General features: G+C 43.3%; 1 long non-coding RNA gene across 3 annotated transcripts in view; it reads right to left on the bottom strand.

Annotated features, from left to right (window-relative positions):
* Positions 1-21389, bottom strand: part of LOC120397051 — a 64118-nt gene that overhangs the window by 9145 nt on the left and 33584 nt on the right. For 2 of the 3 annotated variants that reach the window (XR_005593643.1, XR_005593641.1), the window contains exons 4-5: positions 14689-14741; positions 350-1482 (exon numbers count right to left, since the gene is read on the bottom strand). The exons of the other annotated variant lie outside the window; for it this stretch is intronic. This is a non-coding gene — a long non-coding RNA (uncharacterized LOC120397051). Of the gene's footprint in view, positions 1-349; positions 1483-14688; positions 14742-21389 lie in introns of those variants that run through there. 3 annotated transcript variants of the gene reach the window in all.

The raw sequence follows: 21389 nt of genomic DNA on the forward strand, positions 1-21389 counted from the left end.
ACTACCTATGTCACACAGGAGGTCAGTCTAGATAATCATAGTGGTTCCTTCTGGCCTTATAACCTATGAATCTAAACTGCAGACTTTTATGCTGTCATCCCTTGTAGCATTGAGCATTGTCACCCTAAATCAACAATTAGCTCCATCCAGATCCTAAAAGGATCTAAGTCTCAATGCTGTGGTACATTTTAAGTGCCCAGGCAATTGAAAAGAGACGTTACATGTACAGTATAATTCCAGTTCTCTGAATTCCCTTTATCCAAAAATCCTAGTTAGCCAAATTCACAGTGGGTCCCCATGTAGCCCTGTGCTATTTACAGTACACTTCTGTGTATCTGAATTCCCAGTTATCTGAAACTGGGATGTCCCCAGATCATTTGGATAAATGGGAGTGTGCTTGTGTCTACAGAAAAGGGAGCTGAAGGGTAGAGTTTAGCACTTTAGCAGGCTGGATTTTCCAAAATCCTTGCTTGCAACCAAATTTGAAAATACTCTTACATTTTGAAGTCTAGTCATGATCTCCTCAACCACTGTCTTGGCATGTCTTTGGTAGCCTTATTCAAATCTTTTTGTATCTATACAAATGCTTAACTTTTTTGGTATTATTATATGTGGCCATACTGTTAATCAACTCAGTTAGTATCTGTATTCTCTCAATAACACTGAAACTCACCATCCTGTCATATTCAGCTTTTACTTTATTTCTCTGGGCTATTGGGGTTATATATGATGCAGGTATTTTTGGCAGCACACTGGGATCTATATTAATGTGATGTGTTTTATTCACAATGCATTCAGGTCAGTTAAACACCTCATCACATTCTTTAATATTCTTTGCATCCTATTCTGTAGACAGACTATACACTCATGTGATCAGCTGCATTCAGACTGCTCTTCAAACCTAAGCAAACCTGTTCCACTATTTCCGATTCTATGGCGGGGAGGGTCCATCATCATACAAACATCATCATGTAGCTTTGCCACATGTGGCAAAGGTGTGAAACAAAGGAATGCTAGTAAAAAACTGATCTTTATGGCCTAGCCCCAATCATATGGCATGTGCCATAGACACAGAAGGTTTATATCCCTGTCATGTGCAGGGCTGGTTCTAGCCACCAGCAGAGCAAGCACGTGCCTGGGGTGGCATATGGTAAGGGGCGGCATTCCGTCCATTCTTGGGCAGCAGAGTGCAGGCAGCTTTTTTTTTTTTTCCCCCTGCTTCAGCAGTTCAGGTGGTGGCAGTCCGAGCTACTGCTTTTTAGCTTGGCATGGCAAAAATGGTAGAGCTGGCCCTGGTCATGTGGGATGGATCATTATCTGCTGTTTCCCATGGACACTGGAATAAGCTGTTGGGTGCTCTTCCAAACTGAACAGAAGCCCCAAATCTCTTAACTTTCCACTGTAGGTACTTCAGTCCCCCGATTGGTTAAGCTTCTTGACTGACATACCTCGGCTGCAGAAATATTAGCCAGGACACATGCCCTTTATGGCAAATAAAATAAAATAAAAAGGAAGAAATGTGAGAGTCAGTTCACTAGGTCCTCACAGCAAAGCAGACCTCAAGAAAATCAAGACAGAACAAAATAAAACAACTGACTCCTAATTCCAGGCCCAGCCCCACAGCAAGCCCTAACAAGCTGAGCTGTGTCCAGGGGATTCTGTGGAATGGAAAGGTACCTTTCCAAATATCAAACCACAGGCCAACTGAGCCCCGACTCCTCTAATCCACCAGGGCTTAATCCACCAGTTGGTGGATCCCTGCAATGGCAAATGATCCACCAATCCTGTTCCTGATCCTCCCCTGGCTGAACTGCTGCCCTAGATGCTAAGACTCAGGCCACAGGAACATACATGAAGATACTATGGAGGTGGTCTTTTTGGCACTCATATCTATCCATCTCATCATATTGCACTGATTACCATATTGTCAGAGCACCTGACAATCTTTAAAACTGTTACAAGAAAAAGGAATAATGCAATAGACTAAATCAAGAGCAGGATCAGGCCCTAATGAGGAGTTGAGCAGTCCTAAAACGAGACATGACATCATCATATTCAAGTCAAAATGTGGCAGGTCAATAAATTACACACTGGCATAACCAGAACTTTGAATATCTGGGGATGGGCGAGAAGATATCTTAATGCTTTTGCACGTACTTTAAGCATCTTAGCAGCAGCTGATCTGTAACATCACAATAGTTTTACATGGCAAAAGGTTAAACTTCTTGAACCAAAGTATGCATTCTTATTATGGATGCCTCAAAGCGAGGTAAATCCAGATCTGAATATTCCCACCACAGATTTAAGCTTCAGTCACAAAATTCAGTGGTAGGTTGGCTCCAGGATTTTGCCGGGACCCATCTCCAACACTGTGTCTACATAACATGTTAGTGTGCAGCAAGCCAGGGTGTTAATTTACAATGCACCAGCTTGCTGCACAATAACATCCCATGTGGACATTTCTACAGCGTAGTGAAAGTCTCAGAGGGCTAGTTAGTGGTTATGCTTTCAAAAAGTAGCAGCTAAGCCACACTCCAGGACTCCAGCTGCAGCAGTGTCCACCTGAGACGTTACTGTGTGGCAAGCCGGTGCACTGTAAATTCACACCCTGGCTTACCACATAGTAACTTACTTGCTGCATAGACAAGCCTTAACTGAGGGCCAGATTCCGTAACCCTTATTCATGGTGAATAGTAGATTACTTCATGGGTAGACATATTGAACTCAGTGGAGCTACTCATGGAGTAAAGTTCTACCTAATGTAAGCGTGGCAGAATCTAGATTTACAGACTAACTCCTAAGAACTTGAAGAAGCCAGATTGTGGGCAGCCCTGGCATGAGCAAAGGTGCAAGAGTGGGGAGAGGAGCCTTCCCACACCAGGTACACCCTCCACACTAGGTATGACCTCCACACAGGGCCAAGGAAAAACAGAAGTTCCTGTGCTCTCCTCAGTCCAGGAAATACTTACTCTGGGAGCCCCTCCTGGAGTAGATATATTCCTAAATGATGCAAAGTTCTGGGGCCAGACTAGTCTGTGGGGTTGGAGAACCATGGTGGGAAGCACAGACTACGTGCTCCAAAGGGGGTGATGCTCTTCCCCTAAGAGCTGGGAGGAATAGTGCCTCCGGAGTTTCTCGGGAGCAATGCAGCTCCATGGCAGCCTATGCCTTTATAGTGCAATCCAGCTGAAGGTATCTCAGTAACCGAGAGGTATGATCATCTTCTGGTTAAAGCACTGGACTGGAACTTAGGAGGCTTGCATTCAATTCCTAGCTCTGCCCCAGACTTCCCGGGTGACCTAGGGCAAGCCTAAATACCTTTAAAAATCTGGACCTCAATCTCTCTGTGCCTCAGTTACCTATCTGCAAAATGAGGATCATACGTCCCTGTCTCTCTTGTTCATGTAGATTGTAAACTCTTTAAGGCAGGGACTGACTCTTACTATGTGTAGGTACAATGCCTAGCACAGTGGGACTCCAGTCAAGGTTTGGGCCAATAGGTGCTACTGTCACACACATGATAAATAATAATGTGTGGTTGTTACACAGTAGAACTTCTCATAGAAGTGTGGAATGATAGCCCTAAAATGAAAGATACATTTTCTTAAATATATTTTCAAAACTTTTCCAGGAAGGATTTGATCATGGCTGTTATTAAACCAAATCCGTAAGAAGGGCATTTATAGACAAAAAGTTATACAGGTCTGTCGCATCTTACGCACATTTAACATGCGCGATTTCAGCTTTACGCGGTCAGCAAAAACAAAAACAAAAGATAAAAATAACAATTTTAATACTGTACCTGTAGTGCGGGCGATTCCGCCCGGCATGCAACTCAATGTAATTTTGACTATACGCGGTTTTTGCTTTACGCACTAACTGCGGAACAGAACCCCTGCGTAAGATGAGACTCGCCTGTAGTGAAATTAAATATAATACAAACCAACCAGAAGAAACCCACATTTTCAAGGACATTGCATCCTTAACTCAGACCTTTATGCTCTCATCCGCAGGGCTAGGAGTTGAGGACTGTACAAGAGATTTGATTAGCCCCAGTTAACTTTGAATTAGGTCAGTATCTGAGAACTGTTTATAATATCTTGGTGGCAACCAAAGAGTTAAACTAACATATTTAGCAAAAAATACTGAAAACAAAGTTTGACTTGCTGGATTAATGCTATGCCAGCTAGGTGTCAACAATGAAACAAAATATATCGGCTGAAAATTACTGCTGCTCCCCCATAGAAAAAGGAAATCCTTCCACATTGGGATTTATGGCACTGCTCTGCATGTACAGTATTTCTACTGACAAGAATGATGGGAAGTCCTTGGTGCCAGGGTTTGCCTGGCAGCTGTTCCTGGACATGAATCTTAAATTCTTAAACTCCAGTTTGGTTTTAGAAGCTGCCTGTGGGTTAGTGAGTGGCTTCCCAGCTGGCATCTTCTCCTGTCTTTTGGCTGAGGCCACTACTGGCTTCCTTTGGCAGCTCAAAAGTTGTATGAGAGACTAGGCCAACATCATCTTCCTGGTGTGCTCAGCTGACCTGCCTGGTGTTTTTGTTTTGACTCATATTTGCTTGCAATGAGATTTTCTCTCTTTCTATATAACTACACAGGCATATACAGTAACTGGGATGACTGGAAGTGAGGAGTTAATGTTTCGTGGTTACATTGCTGATCAATTAGGGAACATGCTTGTTTAAAATTGTGCAATGCTCCCTTCTAATGTCGTTTGGCAGCCACCTGCTTTGTCTACTGCTTGCAGGAAGAGCAGCCCATTGCAGCCAGCTGGTGGGGGCTTGGAACCCCTATCAGCTCCCCCCTCCCCTAAGTTCCCTGTGCAACAGCTGCCCAACAGGCTAGCAACTGCAGCTGTCCCTTCCCCCACTGCCATGTGCTGCTCCTGCCCTCTGCCTTGGAGCTACTCCCCGAGACTCCTGCTTTCTGTGCAGGGGTGGGGGAGGGAAGGAAGAGGGAGGCTAATGTCAGGGTGTCCTCCTCCCCTCTGCTCCTGCACCCCGCTTACCCCATCTTTCATAGAGCAGGGGGGGACACACGACAGGGCTCAGGACGGAGGGAGCTTCCTAGCAGCAGCTGCAGTCTCAGCAAGCTGATCTAATTAACAAGGCAGTGTACTTAAAGAGCAAATGCACATCTCTCTCTTATACATGGTGTGTCTCTCTGTCTGCGATGCTGTTTCCCCTCCCTCCATTTCTGCTGTCTTGTAGAGTGTAAGAGTTAACCCTTGAGGGCTCAGCCCATTGCTAGTTCATCATTTAGCAGTAAGGCATTCCCTGGGAAATATCCCACCCTCTGACTTCACTCAACCAAGTTTCACAGTCATCATCACTGTGTACCAGTATTAAATTGTTTGTTTAAAACTTATACTGTGTGTGTATGTATGTGTATATATGTGTACATATATAAATATAGTCTTTTATCTGCTGAAAAAAAAAATTCCCTGGAACCTAACCCCCTCATTTACATTTAATTCTTATGGGGAAATTGGATTCACTTAACATCGTTTCGCTTAGTCACATTTTTCAGGAACATAACTATGTTAAGTGAGGAGTTACTGTACAGGCCATTTTTCTCTTTGCAAGTGCAGAGCCCAGCCACAGATCTAAACCCTGATCAGGATCTGCACCCACAAATGTTAGGCAAGTCCAGAGGGGCAGGTTTCTGCATGAAAAGACAAGGTCTCTCTAGCTGATTGACAATGGGGGAAAATAGCAAAGAGGACAACAACTGGATATCTTCCTCCAAGCACCACAACTGGCTGACATCCCAATGTGGCTTGTCAAAAGTCAGCCACTTAATAATGGATGTTACAGCTTCTTATTTATAAAGTGTCATAGGAACCCAAACAAATAGAGGTAATAAGTCCCTACTCACAGGGAGTTTACAGCCTGGATTAATAGACAAAACATAGCAAGAGCTGAGAGTAAACCTCAAATAAACCAAAAGGAAGTATCCATCAGAAGCCCCATTTTTGCTTTTGCAAGTGTTATAATCAAAACTTATTTTACTTAGACCTGATTACTACAAATTTCTGTGTTTCCTCTGTCCTTCCAGCATGATACTTCAGGCTTCAGCCAATTAACCAAGAGGGTCACACATGAAATCCCATGAAGAAGCCCTCTAGATAGGGCATCCTGTCCTCCTAGCCAGGACAAATGCCATTGACCAATCTCATCTGTCCCAGTGAAGGTCAGGGATTGGCTTAGACTTCACAATACTGCTACTAGAGTGGCTCAAAACCTGGAATTTCAATTCCACAGGAAAGTCGCATTTCAAGATATCCCTTCATCTCAAATCTGAACCCAAAATTAAAATTTTGATGTTTCCCACAAAACAAAACACCCAGAAAATATATTTTCAGAAATTTTGAAATGACTGTATCAGAACACTTTGTTTCAACATTATTTTAATGAAGTATTTCTATAAGTTCAAGGGTGCTTCATTTTGAATTTATCATTTCAACTTTTATAATATGCAATATATAATCAGAAAAAAGCACTTTCAACCTTATTAAAATGAAAAGGGTTGACTTTTGGTAAGTTTTCATCTAAAATTTTGGTAAAATGGATATGTTCCTGTGAAATGTTTAGATTTTGCCCAGTCAGTATTTTATAATGGAAAAAATGTTGCATAGCAAAATTTTCAACTATATGAGTACATAGCTGCCACTGAAGCAAATCCGTTAGATAGCCTACCCAATCATCCTATCTATGCAGGATTATGCCTTATGGCCTGTCCTTCTGATTATATGGAGCACATAATTGCAGAGGTGGAAAACAAGTAATTAAAAAAAATTCAATGGAAAATGTCCTTGTTTCAGATGCAAAAAACTGTCATGGTTTCAGTTTATCATCAAAATTTTGGGATTTTTTTGAAAAAAGACAAACCTAAAGGCAAAAAAATTGAATATTTGAATTTTTTTAAATTTGGGAAAAAAAAATTAGGAAAGCACACTCACCATTTTCTGACCAGCTCTAGTGCAATTATTTGTTCAAGTGGGATTTTGCATACACCAGTGTCTGGCGAATGGATGTACGGTTCATGAATACCCTTAATGGCATGCTACTAAGGATGTTTACATATAAGCAAGTGCATTCTCTTCTAGCTACTGCAGTAGTTTATCTGTTTAAAACGTTTTAGTCATTTAGGAATCAATTCTGAACCACTTAAAGGAGGGGAAAGTGATCAGGAACAGTCAGCATGGATTCACCAAGGGCAAGTCATGCCTGACTAACCTAATTGCCTTCTATGACGAGATAACCGGCTCTGTGGATGAGGGGAAAGCAGTGGATGTCCTATTTCTGGACTTTAGCAAAGCTTTTGATACAGTCTCCCACAGTATTCTTGCCAGCAAGTTAAAGAAGTCTGGGCTGGATGAATGGATGGTAAGGTGGATAGAAAACTGGCTAGATGGTCGGGCTCAACGGGTAGTGATCAATGGTTCCATGTCTAGTTGGCAGCCGGTATCAAGTGGAGTGCCCCAAGGGTCGGTGCTGGGGCTGGTTTTATTCAATATCTTCATTAACGATCTGGAGGATGGTGTGGACTGCACCCTTAGCAAGTTTGCAGATGACACTAAACTGGGAGGAGTGGTTGATACGCTGGAGGGTAGGACTAGGATACAGAGGGACCTAGACAAATGAGAGGATTGGACCAAAAGAAATCTGATGAGGTTCAACAAGGACAAGTGCAGAGTCCTGCACTTAGGACGGAAGAATCCCATGCACTGTTACAGACTAGGGACTGAATGGCTGGGCAGCAGTTCTGCAGAAAAGGACCTAGGGGTTACAGTGGACGAAAAGCTGAATATGAGTCAACAGTGTGCCCTTGTTGCCAAGAAGGCTAATGGCATTTTGGGTTGTATAAGTAGGGGCATTTCCAGCAGATCAAGGGATGTGATCATTCCCCTCTACTCAGCACTGGTGAGGCCTCATCTGGAGTACTGTGTCCAGTTTTGGGCCCACACTACAAGAAGGATGTGGATAAATTGGAGACAGTCCAGCGGAGGGCAACAAAAATGATTAGGGGGCTGGAGCACATGACTTATGAGGAGAGGCTGTGGGAACTGGGATTGTTTAGTCTGCAGAAGAGAAGAATGAGGGGGGATTTGATAGCTGCTTTCAACTACCTGAAAGGGGGTTCCAAAGAGGATGGATCTATACTGTTCTCAGTGGTAGAAGATGACAGAACAAGGAGTAATGGTCTCAAGTTGCAGAGGGGGAGGTTTAGGCTGGATATTAGGAAAAACTTTTTCACTAGTAGGGTGGTGAAGAACTGGAAGGGGTTACCTAGGGAGGTAGTGGAATCTCCTTCCGTAGAGGTTTTTAAGGTCAGGCTTGACAAAGCCCTGGCTGGGATGATTTAGTTGGGTTTGGTCCTGCTTTGAGCAGGGGGTTGGACTAGATGACCTCCCGAGGTCCCTTCCAACCCTGAGATTCTATGATTCTATGATTCCAATGATGGCGCAGAAACAATACCATGTGACCAATCACTCAACAAGTAACAAACAGCAAAATGTAAACAGCTGAAGCAAACGCTCCATGAAGAACCCATAGGCTGAAATTTGTTTGCACGAATTGACTGATTACTACTAAATTAATTTTTAAAAAGTCAATTTTCAAACAGTTCATGAACAGGAATAAGGACTAAGGCACTGATCCAAAGCCCATTGAAGTCAATGGAAAAATTCCCATTGACTTCAGTGGACCTTGGATTAAGTCCTTACATCCTAAACAAACGTATTCCCTGCAATTTGTAAGTTGTCCAGATCAACCTACCATTCAAGCGAAGATACTATCCCATCAAAATACTTAAAATATGTGCATGCCCAAGGGGAAGGAAGGGCAGTTTGAAGAAAGGTGTCACCACATGTTAAAAAAAATAAGGCATTATTTTCTTCATGCCCCTGTAGTGCAAGATACATGACAGAGAACATAAGCTTAAGCCTGAGTTGCTGGGATCAGGAGAGGTGTCAGAAATCACATGTTTTGCAGTGTGTTCCTCTACAAGAAAGTCCTTCTGAGAGGAAAAGCCTCTAAGTGTGTGTGAACAGAGCCCATAAACTAACAACTAACTAACTAACTAAAAGTAGGGAGCAAGTCAAACATCCAAACCTGACACAGAAATCTTGACCCTTCCTTTAAATTTGTCTGCAATGCTTTTACAAGGTGTAACTTGAAAGAGGCTTCATGCTTACTATACGTAGTTACATCTCATTTCATTAGAACAAGCTGCTTGTGTCAGATGCCAAAATACTGTTTTCCTCCTTCACAGTAATGTATGTGTGGGATTTAAAAATAAAGTACAATAGTGCCATACATATTCTTTCTGTACAACATGCTATTTATAAAAACAACGAGGAGTCCGGTGGCACTTTAAAGACTAAGATTTATTTGGGCATAAGCTTTCATGGGTAAAAACCCCCCACCTCTTCAGATGCATGCAGTGAAAATTACAGATACAGATATACTGACAACACACACTTTACTTCTCTACAGAGGAAAAAGGACAGTAAACTATCTAAACTCCTACATGCCACAGAGGGCTACAACAGTGATACCCTTAACTCACCCAACAATATTGTTAATCTAGCCAACCACACACTTAGCCCAGCAGAAGAGTCTGTCCTATCTCAAGGACTCTCTTTCTGCCGCACCACCCCCATGCACATGATACAGTTCTCCGGTGATCTGGAAACCAACTTTCCGACTCAAGGAATATTTTCCACACACCACTAAGCAGCGCACTGACCCACAGGAACCCTCCTACCAACAGTACAAGAAGAAGAATTCTGCATGGACTCCTCCTGATGGTTGAAATGACAGACTGAACTTCTACATAAGCGTGCTTCCACAGATGTGCACAGGCTGAAATTGTGAACAGACACCAGCACTTGCTACATAACCTCAGCCATACAGAACGCAACGCCATCCACTGCCTCAGGAACAACTCTGACATTATAATCAAAGGGTCTGTAGTCATCATGAATAGGTCAGATTATGAACAAGAGGCTGCCAGGCAACTCTGCAACACCACACTCCACAGGGCACTATCCTCTGATCCCACTGAGAAGTACCAAAAGAAACTACTTTAAGGTCAGTATATTTTTGCCTGCATCTGTAATTTTCACTGCATGCATCTGAAGAAGTGGGCTTTTTTTTTTTTTTACCCTTGAAAGCTTATGCCCAAATAAATCTGTTAGTCTTTAAGGTGCCACCGGACTCCTCGTTGTTTTTGTGGATACAGACTAACATGGCTACACCTCTGATACATGCTATTTATAAAATGCCTCATGTCAAAAGTCACTTTGGGAGCCAAAGAAATGGGACATACCATTTTTTAATTATTTTGCATTACTGCTGTCCATGTATTCAAGGCTGACTTTTTTTTTTTAATTGAAGATCCAATCTGATTGAAAGCAATTATGATGCTGGCATGAGGCACTGCACAATATTTAGCACAAATTACATTTCATTCTATTATTAATAGATCTGGTATGTGGGAAATGAAGATGTATGGTTACTTATCTTTGCTTGTAATTATAGTGATGCCATTCAGAGTTACCTTCTTCACATTACATAAGCTCTTTCGGCTGGATTTCTATGTGTTTGCAATCTCTTATCCAAAGGGCAAAATGACAAGGGAAATAAGAGCAGCTATCCTGTTACAAGGTTAATTTGTGAATGATAAATGAGTGTTTTTAGAATGAACTACATAGGCTCCCATTTAAACAGGTCTTGGCAACAAACCAGCTCTTCCCTTCAGCAGAAAAAAGAGAAAAAAACGTAGAGAATGTACAAATGTGTTGATTGCCCCAGGATGTCTCTCTCAAGAGGGATTAGAGAAACCCACTGGGCATTTCCAGTCCCAACAAAAGCATGATTTGAGCTACAAAAGTTTGCCCTGATAATCATGTTACTGCAGAAAAAAAAAAGAAAAGAAAGATTTTCTGCCCCTATATAAGCTCTTGTTGTAAGACATTTGGAAATAAACAGTAGGTGCCAGTGAGCCAGATGCATTAGGGAGGCTCAGCCCATCCAAATGCTGAATGAGAGCAATGCCTCTCAAATATTCCTTTGCTGAGCCAGTGCAAACCAACCTTTATCTCTGCCTGCTAATGTTAAATAAAGTGCTGTGGACTCAAGCTTCACAATAAGGAAGGAATTTCACCGGAGCGCTATGAATTTTATGTAGGGTTTTAACTATACTCTGACATTCCGCTGAGGCTGGGGTTGGCTCCAAATGTATATTTAATACAAAAATGTGTATTAAGGGCAGCTTCCGATCACGCTCATTCCCATTCCAACTCACAAAGCTGAATTTCCCAATCGTGAGGCAGGGCTTCTTGAAGGGCCCAATCAGTTCTGAGTGAGCCCCCAGCATGGCTTAGTGCCAGCCCAGATCTACGTTTGATGAGATGGGACATCTTGTGTTTCACTTTGGGCTCTTTACAAAAAATTCATGGTCAGGAACAAGCCTAATGTCTTGTCTGGGCTTTACTCCTTCCATGTGACAAGACAACTGGATGATTTTGAGTTGAGTCCCATGATTTCCCCTCCCCTTTATCCTACAGTATTTCTTCCTGTTATTTGCTTGGTTACTTAGTGATAATGGAACTCCTTCCCCACCTTAATTAGTGCATTCATTTACAATAATGAAGTGGGTGTTTTCCTACTTGAAGAAAAGGAGAGAGGGGGAAATAAAGACATGCTGGGAGTGGTGAGAAAGGGAGGATGAGATGGAAGAAGGAGCATGAAAGAGAATAAATTTAGGGGTGTAGCCAAAAAAAGATAAGAAGGAAAGATGGGGGGGGGGGGGTAATTGGCACATTTTTAAAATTCAAAGTGGTAATTGGGCCAAGATCAGAGAGCTGGAAATAGGTCTGAATGTTGTCCTGTGTTATATTCCATCCAGATACTTTACTGGATGTGCAGAGGGTAGTCCATTAAAACACGCACAAACACAAAACCACAACCAAATGAAACAATTCAATGTTGACGTAGAGCAGACAAGATTCTCTCATTGATTGGCACATGTGCTCAAAATGGTTAAGAGTGGGGCTGCCAAAAGAACCAGAAATCTCTGTCATGAACATTTTTGAGGTTTTGAGATTTGTTTTCATTTCATATCGTTATGACAACTAGGCCTTTCAAAGAAACATAGAAGGAGATCACAATAGCCAGCAGTTCAGTAGTTATGGCACTCACTTGGGCTACAGAAGACCCAGAGCAGGGACTTGAATGTGAGTGTTCCACATGCCAGGTGAGTGCCCTATAGCCACCATGCTACTTTGGGGAAAAGGGGGTCTCCTTTTCTGACCAGAAATTTCATCCTGGACCTTAGAAACCTTTTTGACAAATCAGCACCATGCTTTACAGATTTTTTTTTAAATTACTGTCTGTGGTGCAATAGAGAATGTTATTGTTTAGGTGGTTACTTCCTTCAAGAAATGCCAGACACGCTACTGCCGGTTCAAAATGTAGTACAGGCTTCCTTTTTCTTTTTACTAGCCATTCTGCCTTTTATAATGCCCCCTCTGAATGCTGGAGTCCTGGAACTTCGGTTCCCAGAGAACAAATGGTTCTGATTTATCTGCATTGTTACTGAATATTTGTGGTATTTTTCAGCCATGGTTGTTAAAGTTCATTCAAGATGATGTGAGCCCAAGGTAACACACTCATTCCTGCATTTTCTGTTTTCTCTAAATAAAAAAGTTTTTTCTCCTAGTTCTGACAAAACTGCAAAACACACACATCCTAGCCAACTCTGAACCTCCTAAAGAGACATACGAGATATATGTAAATTATCAATTAATAAGAAAGGAAGAATCCTGAGGGGTACAGATATCTTAGAATTTTCTCTCATTCATCTTGCCAACTCCCCAAACTGCTTTGCTATAGCCAAGCAGCAACAGTTGCAAAGAGTACTTCCTATCATTTAGCAAGAGACTGAATCCTTGGTTTGGATGCAGAGTTTACAAAAGTTATCCCTGCCTTCATCACCTTGAAGCTGGATTATTGCAAAGCACTCAGCATAGGACTGGGCCTTCAAACCATTCATAAATTGCTGCCAGTGCAGTTTCACAAGAGTTATTTCATGTAGAGAGTAAATTCCATCCACGGCACTGAGTACCAGCTAATTTCCAGGTTAAGTTTAAGGTGTGGCTTTTGACCTCAGTAGACACAAATGGTTTCCATCCAAGCCATTTGAAAAACTTTCTCTCCCCTCCTGTGAGAAATATTGTAAAGGATGTAATTTTTTAAAAAGTTATTTCCTTATATTAATTGTATCCGCTGATCTGTTACAAAATCCGAATGGGCACAAATGAAGGGGTATTCCATAGACTGAGCATTTTTAGGGTGAGGCCCAATATTAGAAAAATAAAACAAAATATTTAATTTAAAAGCTGATAGTGACGTGACTATGTAGATAAATACAGCAGCTATTATGTGCTTCAGACACCTGAACATTATAAATGTTTTCATTGAGAGATGGGAAAATGGACAACACTTTGAAGTTATCACTTTAAAAAAGTGACTTTTAATTCCACCTGGACAGTCACTAGAGCCATGTAGAAGAGGTCTCAGTTTAAGGTCATACTTAAAGCATGATTCCTATTATAGTGTAGCATTCCCTAGTGTTTCAGCTGAGGTTTGCTTTTGGAGCGCCTGTTTCGAAAGCTATGCTTGGGGAGCAAGCTCATACAAAACCAAAGAAAAAAGTTGAACTGGCCCCCTGTGAATCAAAACTCATGACCTCTTAAGCCATGGAACAGGAGTGTCACCAACTCAGCAACATTAACATGAAACAAGACAACAATTTCACTCAGCTTGTTGCTGCTCCTGAAAGTAAACATATTTACCCGCACTATTTTCAGCTTAGATAACTAGATCGTGCAGAATATATGTCTGTATTTCTGGCAGCGTTTTAGTGGACTGAGCAGGCACTCAAACCAAATCATATGAATTCTCCACAGAAATATTCAAAATCCGGAATACTTCATCACCCACAAATTTCTAATTTTTACTCAAGGAACTCAAGAACACAGGATCCAAGAGTTCTGTAAATGTAAGCAACCTGATTCTCTTCTGACTTGCACTGGCTTGACACTGTTGTCAATTCATTGACTTCAATGATATTATTCCTGATTTATACTGCTTTTTTTAAGTGCCTGGAGTAGCAGTATCTGCTACTTAAAATCCATACAAATTCTAAATATGGTGTTCTCGTAACTACTGCACTTATATATATTTCTTGCCCAGTCTGCTGCACATACTTAGTATCAAAATATTTTTTAAAAACGTGTATCTAACTAATGATGTATTTGAAAAGGACCTGAAGGGTGAGAGGGGAGTAAATTTTACCAGAAAGATCTCAGCAGAAATAAAAATCTTCTGTGGAAAAATTTTCATGCACTTAATGTGCTAAGAAACTTTTATAATTGTTCCCATGTTTTTTTCAGCATCTGACTGTCACTAACTAAAATGCAGCTCCAATTATATTTTATTGGAAGCAATTTCAAGTTTATAGTTCAAGAATTCTTTAGAACTGGATCATAAAAATAAAAGAAAAAGTATCAGCTGAGGTTGGGACTTCTAAATGTGTTTGAGTTACAATAGAAAAAGATCAGAAGGAGCAACTGAGAGAGTTTGTGTTTAAAATACTCACCACAGAACCCATCCGTTCAAACCAGCGCCTTGGAAATATCCATCAGTCTCGGACTACTCAGGGGGAGGGAAAGAAATGCCAGGAGATTATTTTCAAAAGCTTGAAAAAAAGAATATTTCATTTGAAAAAATCAAATGAAATGTTTATCCCCCAAAATGTATTTTTTGATCAAGAAGCTCCAAAAAATATTTTGGCAAAAACAAATAAGTTATGTTGGCATAAGGCACTTTTATAAAGATGTAACTCTGTCCACACTAGAAGTTTTGTTGTGATAACTATTAGGTAAAAATAAATAAATAAATAAATAAATGCAGCCCTAACCAAAGTAGTTATATATGTACAAAGAACTAGGTGTAGATCTGGACTTTTAATGTTAGGAAATATCAGAATTAAGGTTGCTTGTACAACCTTAGTGCAGTTCCATTGTGCATATGTATTATGATACAAAATCACAAGTATGACCTTGAGGTCAGCTCCTTTCCCCTCACTGCATCAGTTTCCTCCAAACTGCCAAGGGAAGTGGTGGTTTCTTCATCTCCTGATGTTTTCTAAGGAAGACTAAATGCTTTACTGGCATGTACTTTGCTCAAAAACTAGCTACTGTTCTGTACAGGAGGCCTGTGTTATGCAGAGGGATCAGATTAAATGATCTAACGATCTCTTCTGGCCTAGAAGTCTACAAATCAACGAAAAACTGAGTGTAGCACATTCAGCAGCCTCTGATGTTTTCATGTGAAGCCTGCTTGATGCCCAAAATTAACACTGAGTGAGTGGGGTAATACAAGGGGAGCAGCTCAAACATCCAAAGGGGCTGTCTAAGGTCAGGACATTAGCTCTGCAGGGCAGCGAAGGGTGTGGCAGTGACATCACAAGGGTATTTTGCAGGACCTCAGCTTATTGGTCAAAGGAGGTTGAGAGGCAATGACCTCACAGAGAGACCCTGACAACGTCCAGGTGGGACAGGCTGCAGGGCCAGGGCAATCTCAGAGATACCTGTGGCTTTGTTGCAGCGAGTCTTCTCAAGGTCTCTCCTTAGAGACTGAGAAAGAATTCGGGTTCACGTATGTGAGCGTGAGGAGGAGCCTCTTCGGAGTTTTCTCCTTTCCCACTACTGATTTTGCTGGAAAACAGACATTTCTGTTGAGAAGGTAAGAGCTTCAGAGAGGTTTGGTACCTATTCAGCCTGACCCCATCTAGTGCCGGCCAAATTCTAGGCATGTAAAACAGTAGACTAAGGTGGCAGAGTTTTTTTCCTCCACCTAGGCCTTTGTCCCTTAGAATCACTGGGGTTTGTCTTTTTCAGTTTCCCTTTTCACTGCTTCCCTCCCTCCACTGGCGAGGAGGGGGTTGCTCCGCAGCCCTCATTGTGGGAGGCCCTCAGAAAGAGATGGGACTGGAAGAGTGCTCTGACCGACCATGATCCCCACTGGTGACCTGAGCTATCCTTTGGATCATCAGCCACCTGCCCCTCAGAGTCTCAGTGCTGATTGACTGAGCTAGGGGTCTAGTGACAGAGAAGAGAATCAGAACTTTGGTTATGGTTTATTTGCTTGGTCTTAAAAGAAAACAACAGTCATATGCTTGATTAATTTTGATGCTTCTCTCCATTAATTGTCTCTGAGCAGTTCATGGTTCTCCCTAATGTTCTAGTTCTAAACTACTTGCTGAATAATTACTATGAACCACTGTTGGTCTGTAGCTCATTTGGGATAATTTTTATGATCATTCCATATATGAAATTCAAGACTGATTAGTTTGAAAGTGAGGACTCCCGGGTCCTATTCCCAATTCTGCCACTGAGTAGCTTTGTGATATAAGAAAGGTCCCTTCACCTTTCTCAGCCTTAGTTTCTCCCTCTGTCAATTAGGGAAAACAATCCTCTTATAGCTTAATTTTGGCAATTAATTTATCTTTGATTATTAGCAGGTAAATATGCCCGATGGGATGTTAGATGGGGTGGGCTCTGAGTTACTACAGAGAATTCTTTCCTGGGTGCTGGTTGGTGAGTCTTGCCCACATGCTCAGGGTTTAACTGATCACCATATTTGGGGTCAGGAAGGAATTTTCCTCCAGGGAAGATTGGCAGAGACCCTGGAGGTTTTTCGCCTTCCTCTGCAGCGTGGGGCACGGGTCACTTGCTGGAGGATTGTCTGCAGCTTGAGGTCTTTAAACCATGATTTAAGGACTTCAGTAACTCAGACATAGGTTAGGGGTTTGTTACAGGAGTGGGTGGGTGAGATTCTGTGGCCTGCATTGTGCAGGAGATCAGACTAGATGATCATAATGTTCCCTTCTGACCTTAAAGTCTATGAGTCTATCTACTTCATGGTGGGTGGAGGTTGGGGAGCTGTGAAGATCTGTTTGAGAGTGTCACTAATAGAAGTGACAATAGAAGTATCAATAGCTATCTTGATTATCACTACAAACGTTTTTTTTTTCTCCTGCTGACAACAGTTCATCTTAATTAGCCTCTTAGAGCTGGTTGGGCAACTCACACCTTTTCATGTTCTCTGTATGTATATATATCTCCTCACTATATGTTCCATTCTATGCGGCTGATGAAGTGGGCTGTAGCCCATGAAAGCTTATGCTCAAATAAATTTGTTAGTCACTAAGGTGCCACAAGTACTCCTGTTCTTTTTACTAATAGAAGTGTATTATAGGAGGTGTCCTATCATGTTGAATCATGGCAAACTATGACATAATGCAGTAAAACACCATTTATCCAACCCTCCATTGTCAGTGTCTCCATATTAACGGGACAGCCAGCGCACACAGGTCCAGACGCAGGCAATTTCTCTTGTGGCCACTAGATGGTGATGTATCATAGAATCATAGAATCTCAGGGTTGGAAGGGACGTCAGGAGGTCATCTAGTACAACCCCCTGCTCAAAGCAGGACCAAACCCAACTAAATCATCCCAGCCAGGGCTTTGTCAAGCCTGACCTTAAAAACATCTAAGGAAGGAGATTCCACCACCTCCCTAGGTAACCCATTCCAGTTCTTCACCACCCTACTAGTGAAAAAGTTTTTCCTAATATCCAACCTAAACCTCCCCCTCTGCAACTTGAGACCATCACTCCTTGTTCTGTCATCTTCTACCACTGAGAACAGTCTAGATCCATCCTCTTTGGAACCCCCTTTCAGGTAGTTGAAAGCAGCTATCAAATCCCCCCTCATTCTTCTCTTCTGCAGACTAAACAATCCCAGTTCCCTCAGCCTCTCCTCATAAGTAGCCTCGCACTTTCCCATTCTCCGGATTATCCAAATTTTTGATTATCTGATCTGGCCCCAGTCCCAATTAGATTTGATAAACAGGGTTCTGTTGTATAATAGCTCAAATATTCTATTTTATTTATATTTTATTATTTTAAAATCATTAAGAGGGAGGAGCAAGTCCTAGAAGCACTAAAGTCTCTGACAGGTTCTTATTCTCTTGCAGCAGGAGGACATCATGGCCAAGGTAATGCACCAGCTTCACACCATCCATTCCTTTTCCCAGCTGCCTGAGGCACTGCAGGGGCTGTGCCTCTTAGGATGCCCGTGATGGGATGTATAAACCCCACACCGGACCAGGAGGGGTTAGATAGCAGTGCCGCTGTGATGTCTCCCCTTTGCAACTCCAGAACCTGCTCCAGCTGGAGGAGGAGTGGTGAAGTAAAGAGATCACCCACCAGCACAGAAGGCGTTAAGGAGAGCCTTTGGGCCCGAGAGCCCTGCCCAATTATACCTGGAGCTAATGCCAGGCGCGTAGGGGGAGAAAAGGAGAAAACCTGACTCAGTTTGGGGCTGACTGGTGAAGAGACAGGAGCTAGCTGCCTCCCCACCTGACGGAAAGATCACTAGCTTGCCAGCCAAGGCAGCCATCAGGAACCCAGCACTGTTTTCCAGATCAAAGGAGATGGAGAAAGAAGCCTAGGAGCACCTGGCCTTAGAGGAATCTAGGTGACAGAAGCACAGAGACCTTGTGGGGATTCTGACCCCGCCAAACTTACAGCTCATCCACCTGGAGGAACCCAGGACCTCAGCAGGATGCCGCCCAGGGTCTACAAGGAAGCATTTCTAGAGACAAGCCACCACAGGCACTTGGATTATAGGGGCCATGTCCCAAACTGAAGAAGCAACAGTAGGAAGTAGCCCAGGGCAGCAAATATAAACTCCCTCTTGGGAGGTCCCATACTCCGGGGTTAATTTACACAGGGCCCTGGGTTGGGACCTGGTGGAGTCGGAGGGCCCAGGTCCCTTAAGACTGAGGCATTTCAACCACAGAATCAGGAGGCAGGAAGCCAAGTACTGCAACCACTAGACCAAATGGCCCACCAGGCCCTCTGTTTACAAAGAGTTTAAAAGGGAGCCAGACAGCTCAGAAGGGAGAGAGACAGCAGAGAATGAGAGACTTATCTTAGCAGCTCCTGAATACGGGTGCAACAGGAGTCCTGGCTGCAAGAAAGGTTCTGCTAATAGCAGCTACCCCCGCCTGACAGAAGAGGCTAGTCCTTCCCTAAGACTAGGCCCTTGTCTACACTACGATTTTAGGTTGAATTTAGCAGCGTTACGTTGATTTAAGCCTGGACCCGTCAACATGACAAAGCCCTTTTTTTCAACTTAAAGGGCTCTTTAAATCAATTTCTTTACTCCACCTCCGATGAAGGGATTAGCACTGAAATCAGCCTTGCTGGGTTGAATTGGACGCAATTCGACTGTATTGGCCTCCGGGAGCTATCCCAGAGTGGTCCGTTGTGACCGATCTGGACAGCGCTCTCAACTCAGATGCACTGGCCAGGTAGACAGGAAAAGGCCTGTGAACTTTTGAATTTCATTTCCTGTTTGCCCAGCGTGGAACGCACAGGTGACCAGGCAGAGCTCATCAGCACAGGTAACCATGATGGAGTCCCACGATCGCAAAAGAGCTCCAGCATGGACGGAACGGGAGGTACAGGATCTGCTCGCCATATGGGGAGACTAATCCATGCTAGCTGAACTCCGTTGCAGTAAACGAAATGCCAAAACATTAGAAAAAGTCTCAAAGGGCATGAAGGACAGAGGCCATAACAGGGATGCACAGCAGTGCCGCGTGAAAATCAAGGAGCTAAGGCAAGCCTACCACAAAACCAGAGAGGCAAACCAGAAGGTCCGGGGCAGAGCCACAGACATGCTGCTTCTACGCTGAGCTGCATGCCATGCTAGGGGGTGCAGCCACCACTACCCCAACCCTGTGCTTTGACTCCATCAATGGAGAATCACGCAACATGGAAGCAGGTTTTGGGGACAAGGAAGATGATGAAGAGACTGAAGATAGCTCACAGCAAGGAAGCGGAGAAACCGGTTTCCCCAACAGCCAAGATATGTTTTTCACCCTGGACCTAGAGCCAGTACCCACCGAACCCACCCAAGGCGGAGAAGGGACCTCTGGTGAGTGTACCTTTGTAAATATTACACGTGGTTTAAAAGCAAGCGTGTTTAATGATTAATCTGCCCTGGCATTCACGGCAGTACAGCTACGGGAAAAGTCTGTTAACGTGTATGGGGATGGAGCAGAAATCCTCCAGAGACATCTGCAGAAAGCTCTTCTGGATGTACTCCCAAAGCCTTTGCAAAAGGTTTCTGGGGAGGGCAGCCTTATTTCGTCCTCCATTACCACACCAGGCCAGTAGCACGTAGTCTGGAATCATTGCATAACAAAGCATGGCAGCGTATGTTCCCGGTGTTTGCTGGCATTCAGACAACATCCGTTCCTTATGTCTCTGTGTTATCCTCAGTAGAGTGCTATCATTCATGGTCACCTGGTTGAAATAGGGTGCTTTTATTAAGGGGACATTTAGAGGTGCCCGTTCCTGCTCAGCTGTTTGGCTGCGGCTGGGGGAAGGGGTGAAGTAATCATCCCAGAGAATTGCGTGTGTGTGTGTGGGGGGGGTTACTTGGGTTTGTGCTGTACGCTAACCCGCAAACTGCAGCCCCTTTCACACCACACCGGCAGGCCCTCAATATAAGAGGCAAAATGCGACCTTGTAATGAAAGCACATGTGCTGTGTAATGTGAACAGCAAGGTTTAACGGGAAAGAGTGATCCTATTGTTCTCTAAAATATGTCTTTTTCACTACCAATCTCCCTTTCCCCCCACCGGCTGCAAATGTTTCTTCTTCGCAGAGGCTGGCGAAGATTAGAAGGTGAAAAAAATGCACTTGGGATGAGATGTTCTGAGAGCTACTGCTGTCCTCCCACACTGACAGAGCACACCAGAATGCATGGAGGCAGATGATGTCAGAGTGCAGGAAAGCACAACAGGAATGCGAGGAGACGTGGTGGGCTGAAGAGGATAGGTGGCATCAGATTGCTGACAGAAGGCAAGAGTCGATGGTCCGACTGCTGGAGCATCAAACTCATATGCTCCAGCGTATGGTTGAGCTGCAGGAAAGGCAACAGGAGCACAGACCGCCACTACAGCCCCCGTGTAACCAACTGCCCTCCTCCCCAAGTTCCATAGCCTCCTCACCCAGATGCCCAAGAACACGGTGGGGGGGCCTCCGGCCACCCAGCCACTCCACCCCAGAGGATTGCCCAAGCAACAGAAGGCAAAAACTTTGGCCTTCAATAAGTTTTAAAGTTTTTAAGTTTTAAAGTGCGGTATGGCCTTGTCCTTCCCTCCTCCCACATCCCACCCAGTGCTTCCCTCCGCCCCCACCCCTCCCAGGCTACCTTTG

Source organism: Mauremys reevesii, linkage group 1 (assembly GCF_016161935.1).
Source record: "Mauremys reevesii isolate NIE-2019 linkage group 1, ASM1616193v1, whole genome shotgun sequence".
In the NCBI taxonomy this organism is placed as follows: domain Eukaryota; kingdom Metazoa; phylum Chordata; order Testudines; family Geoemydidae; genus Mauremys; species Mauremys reevesii.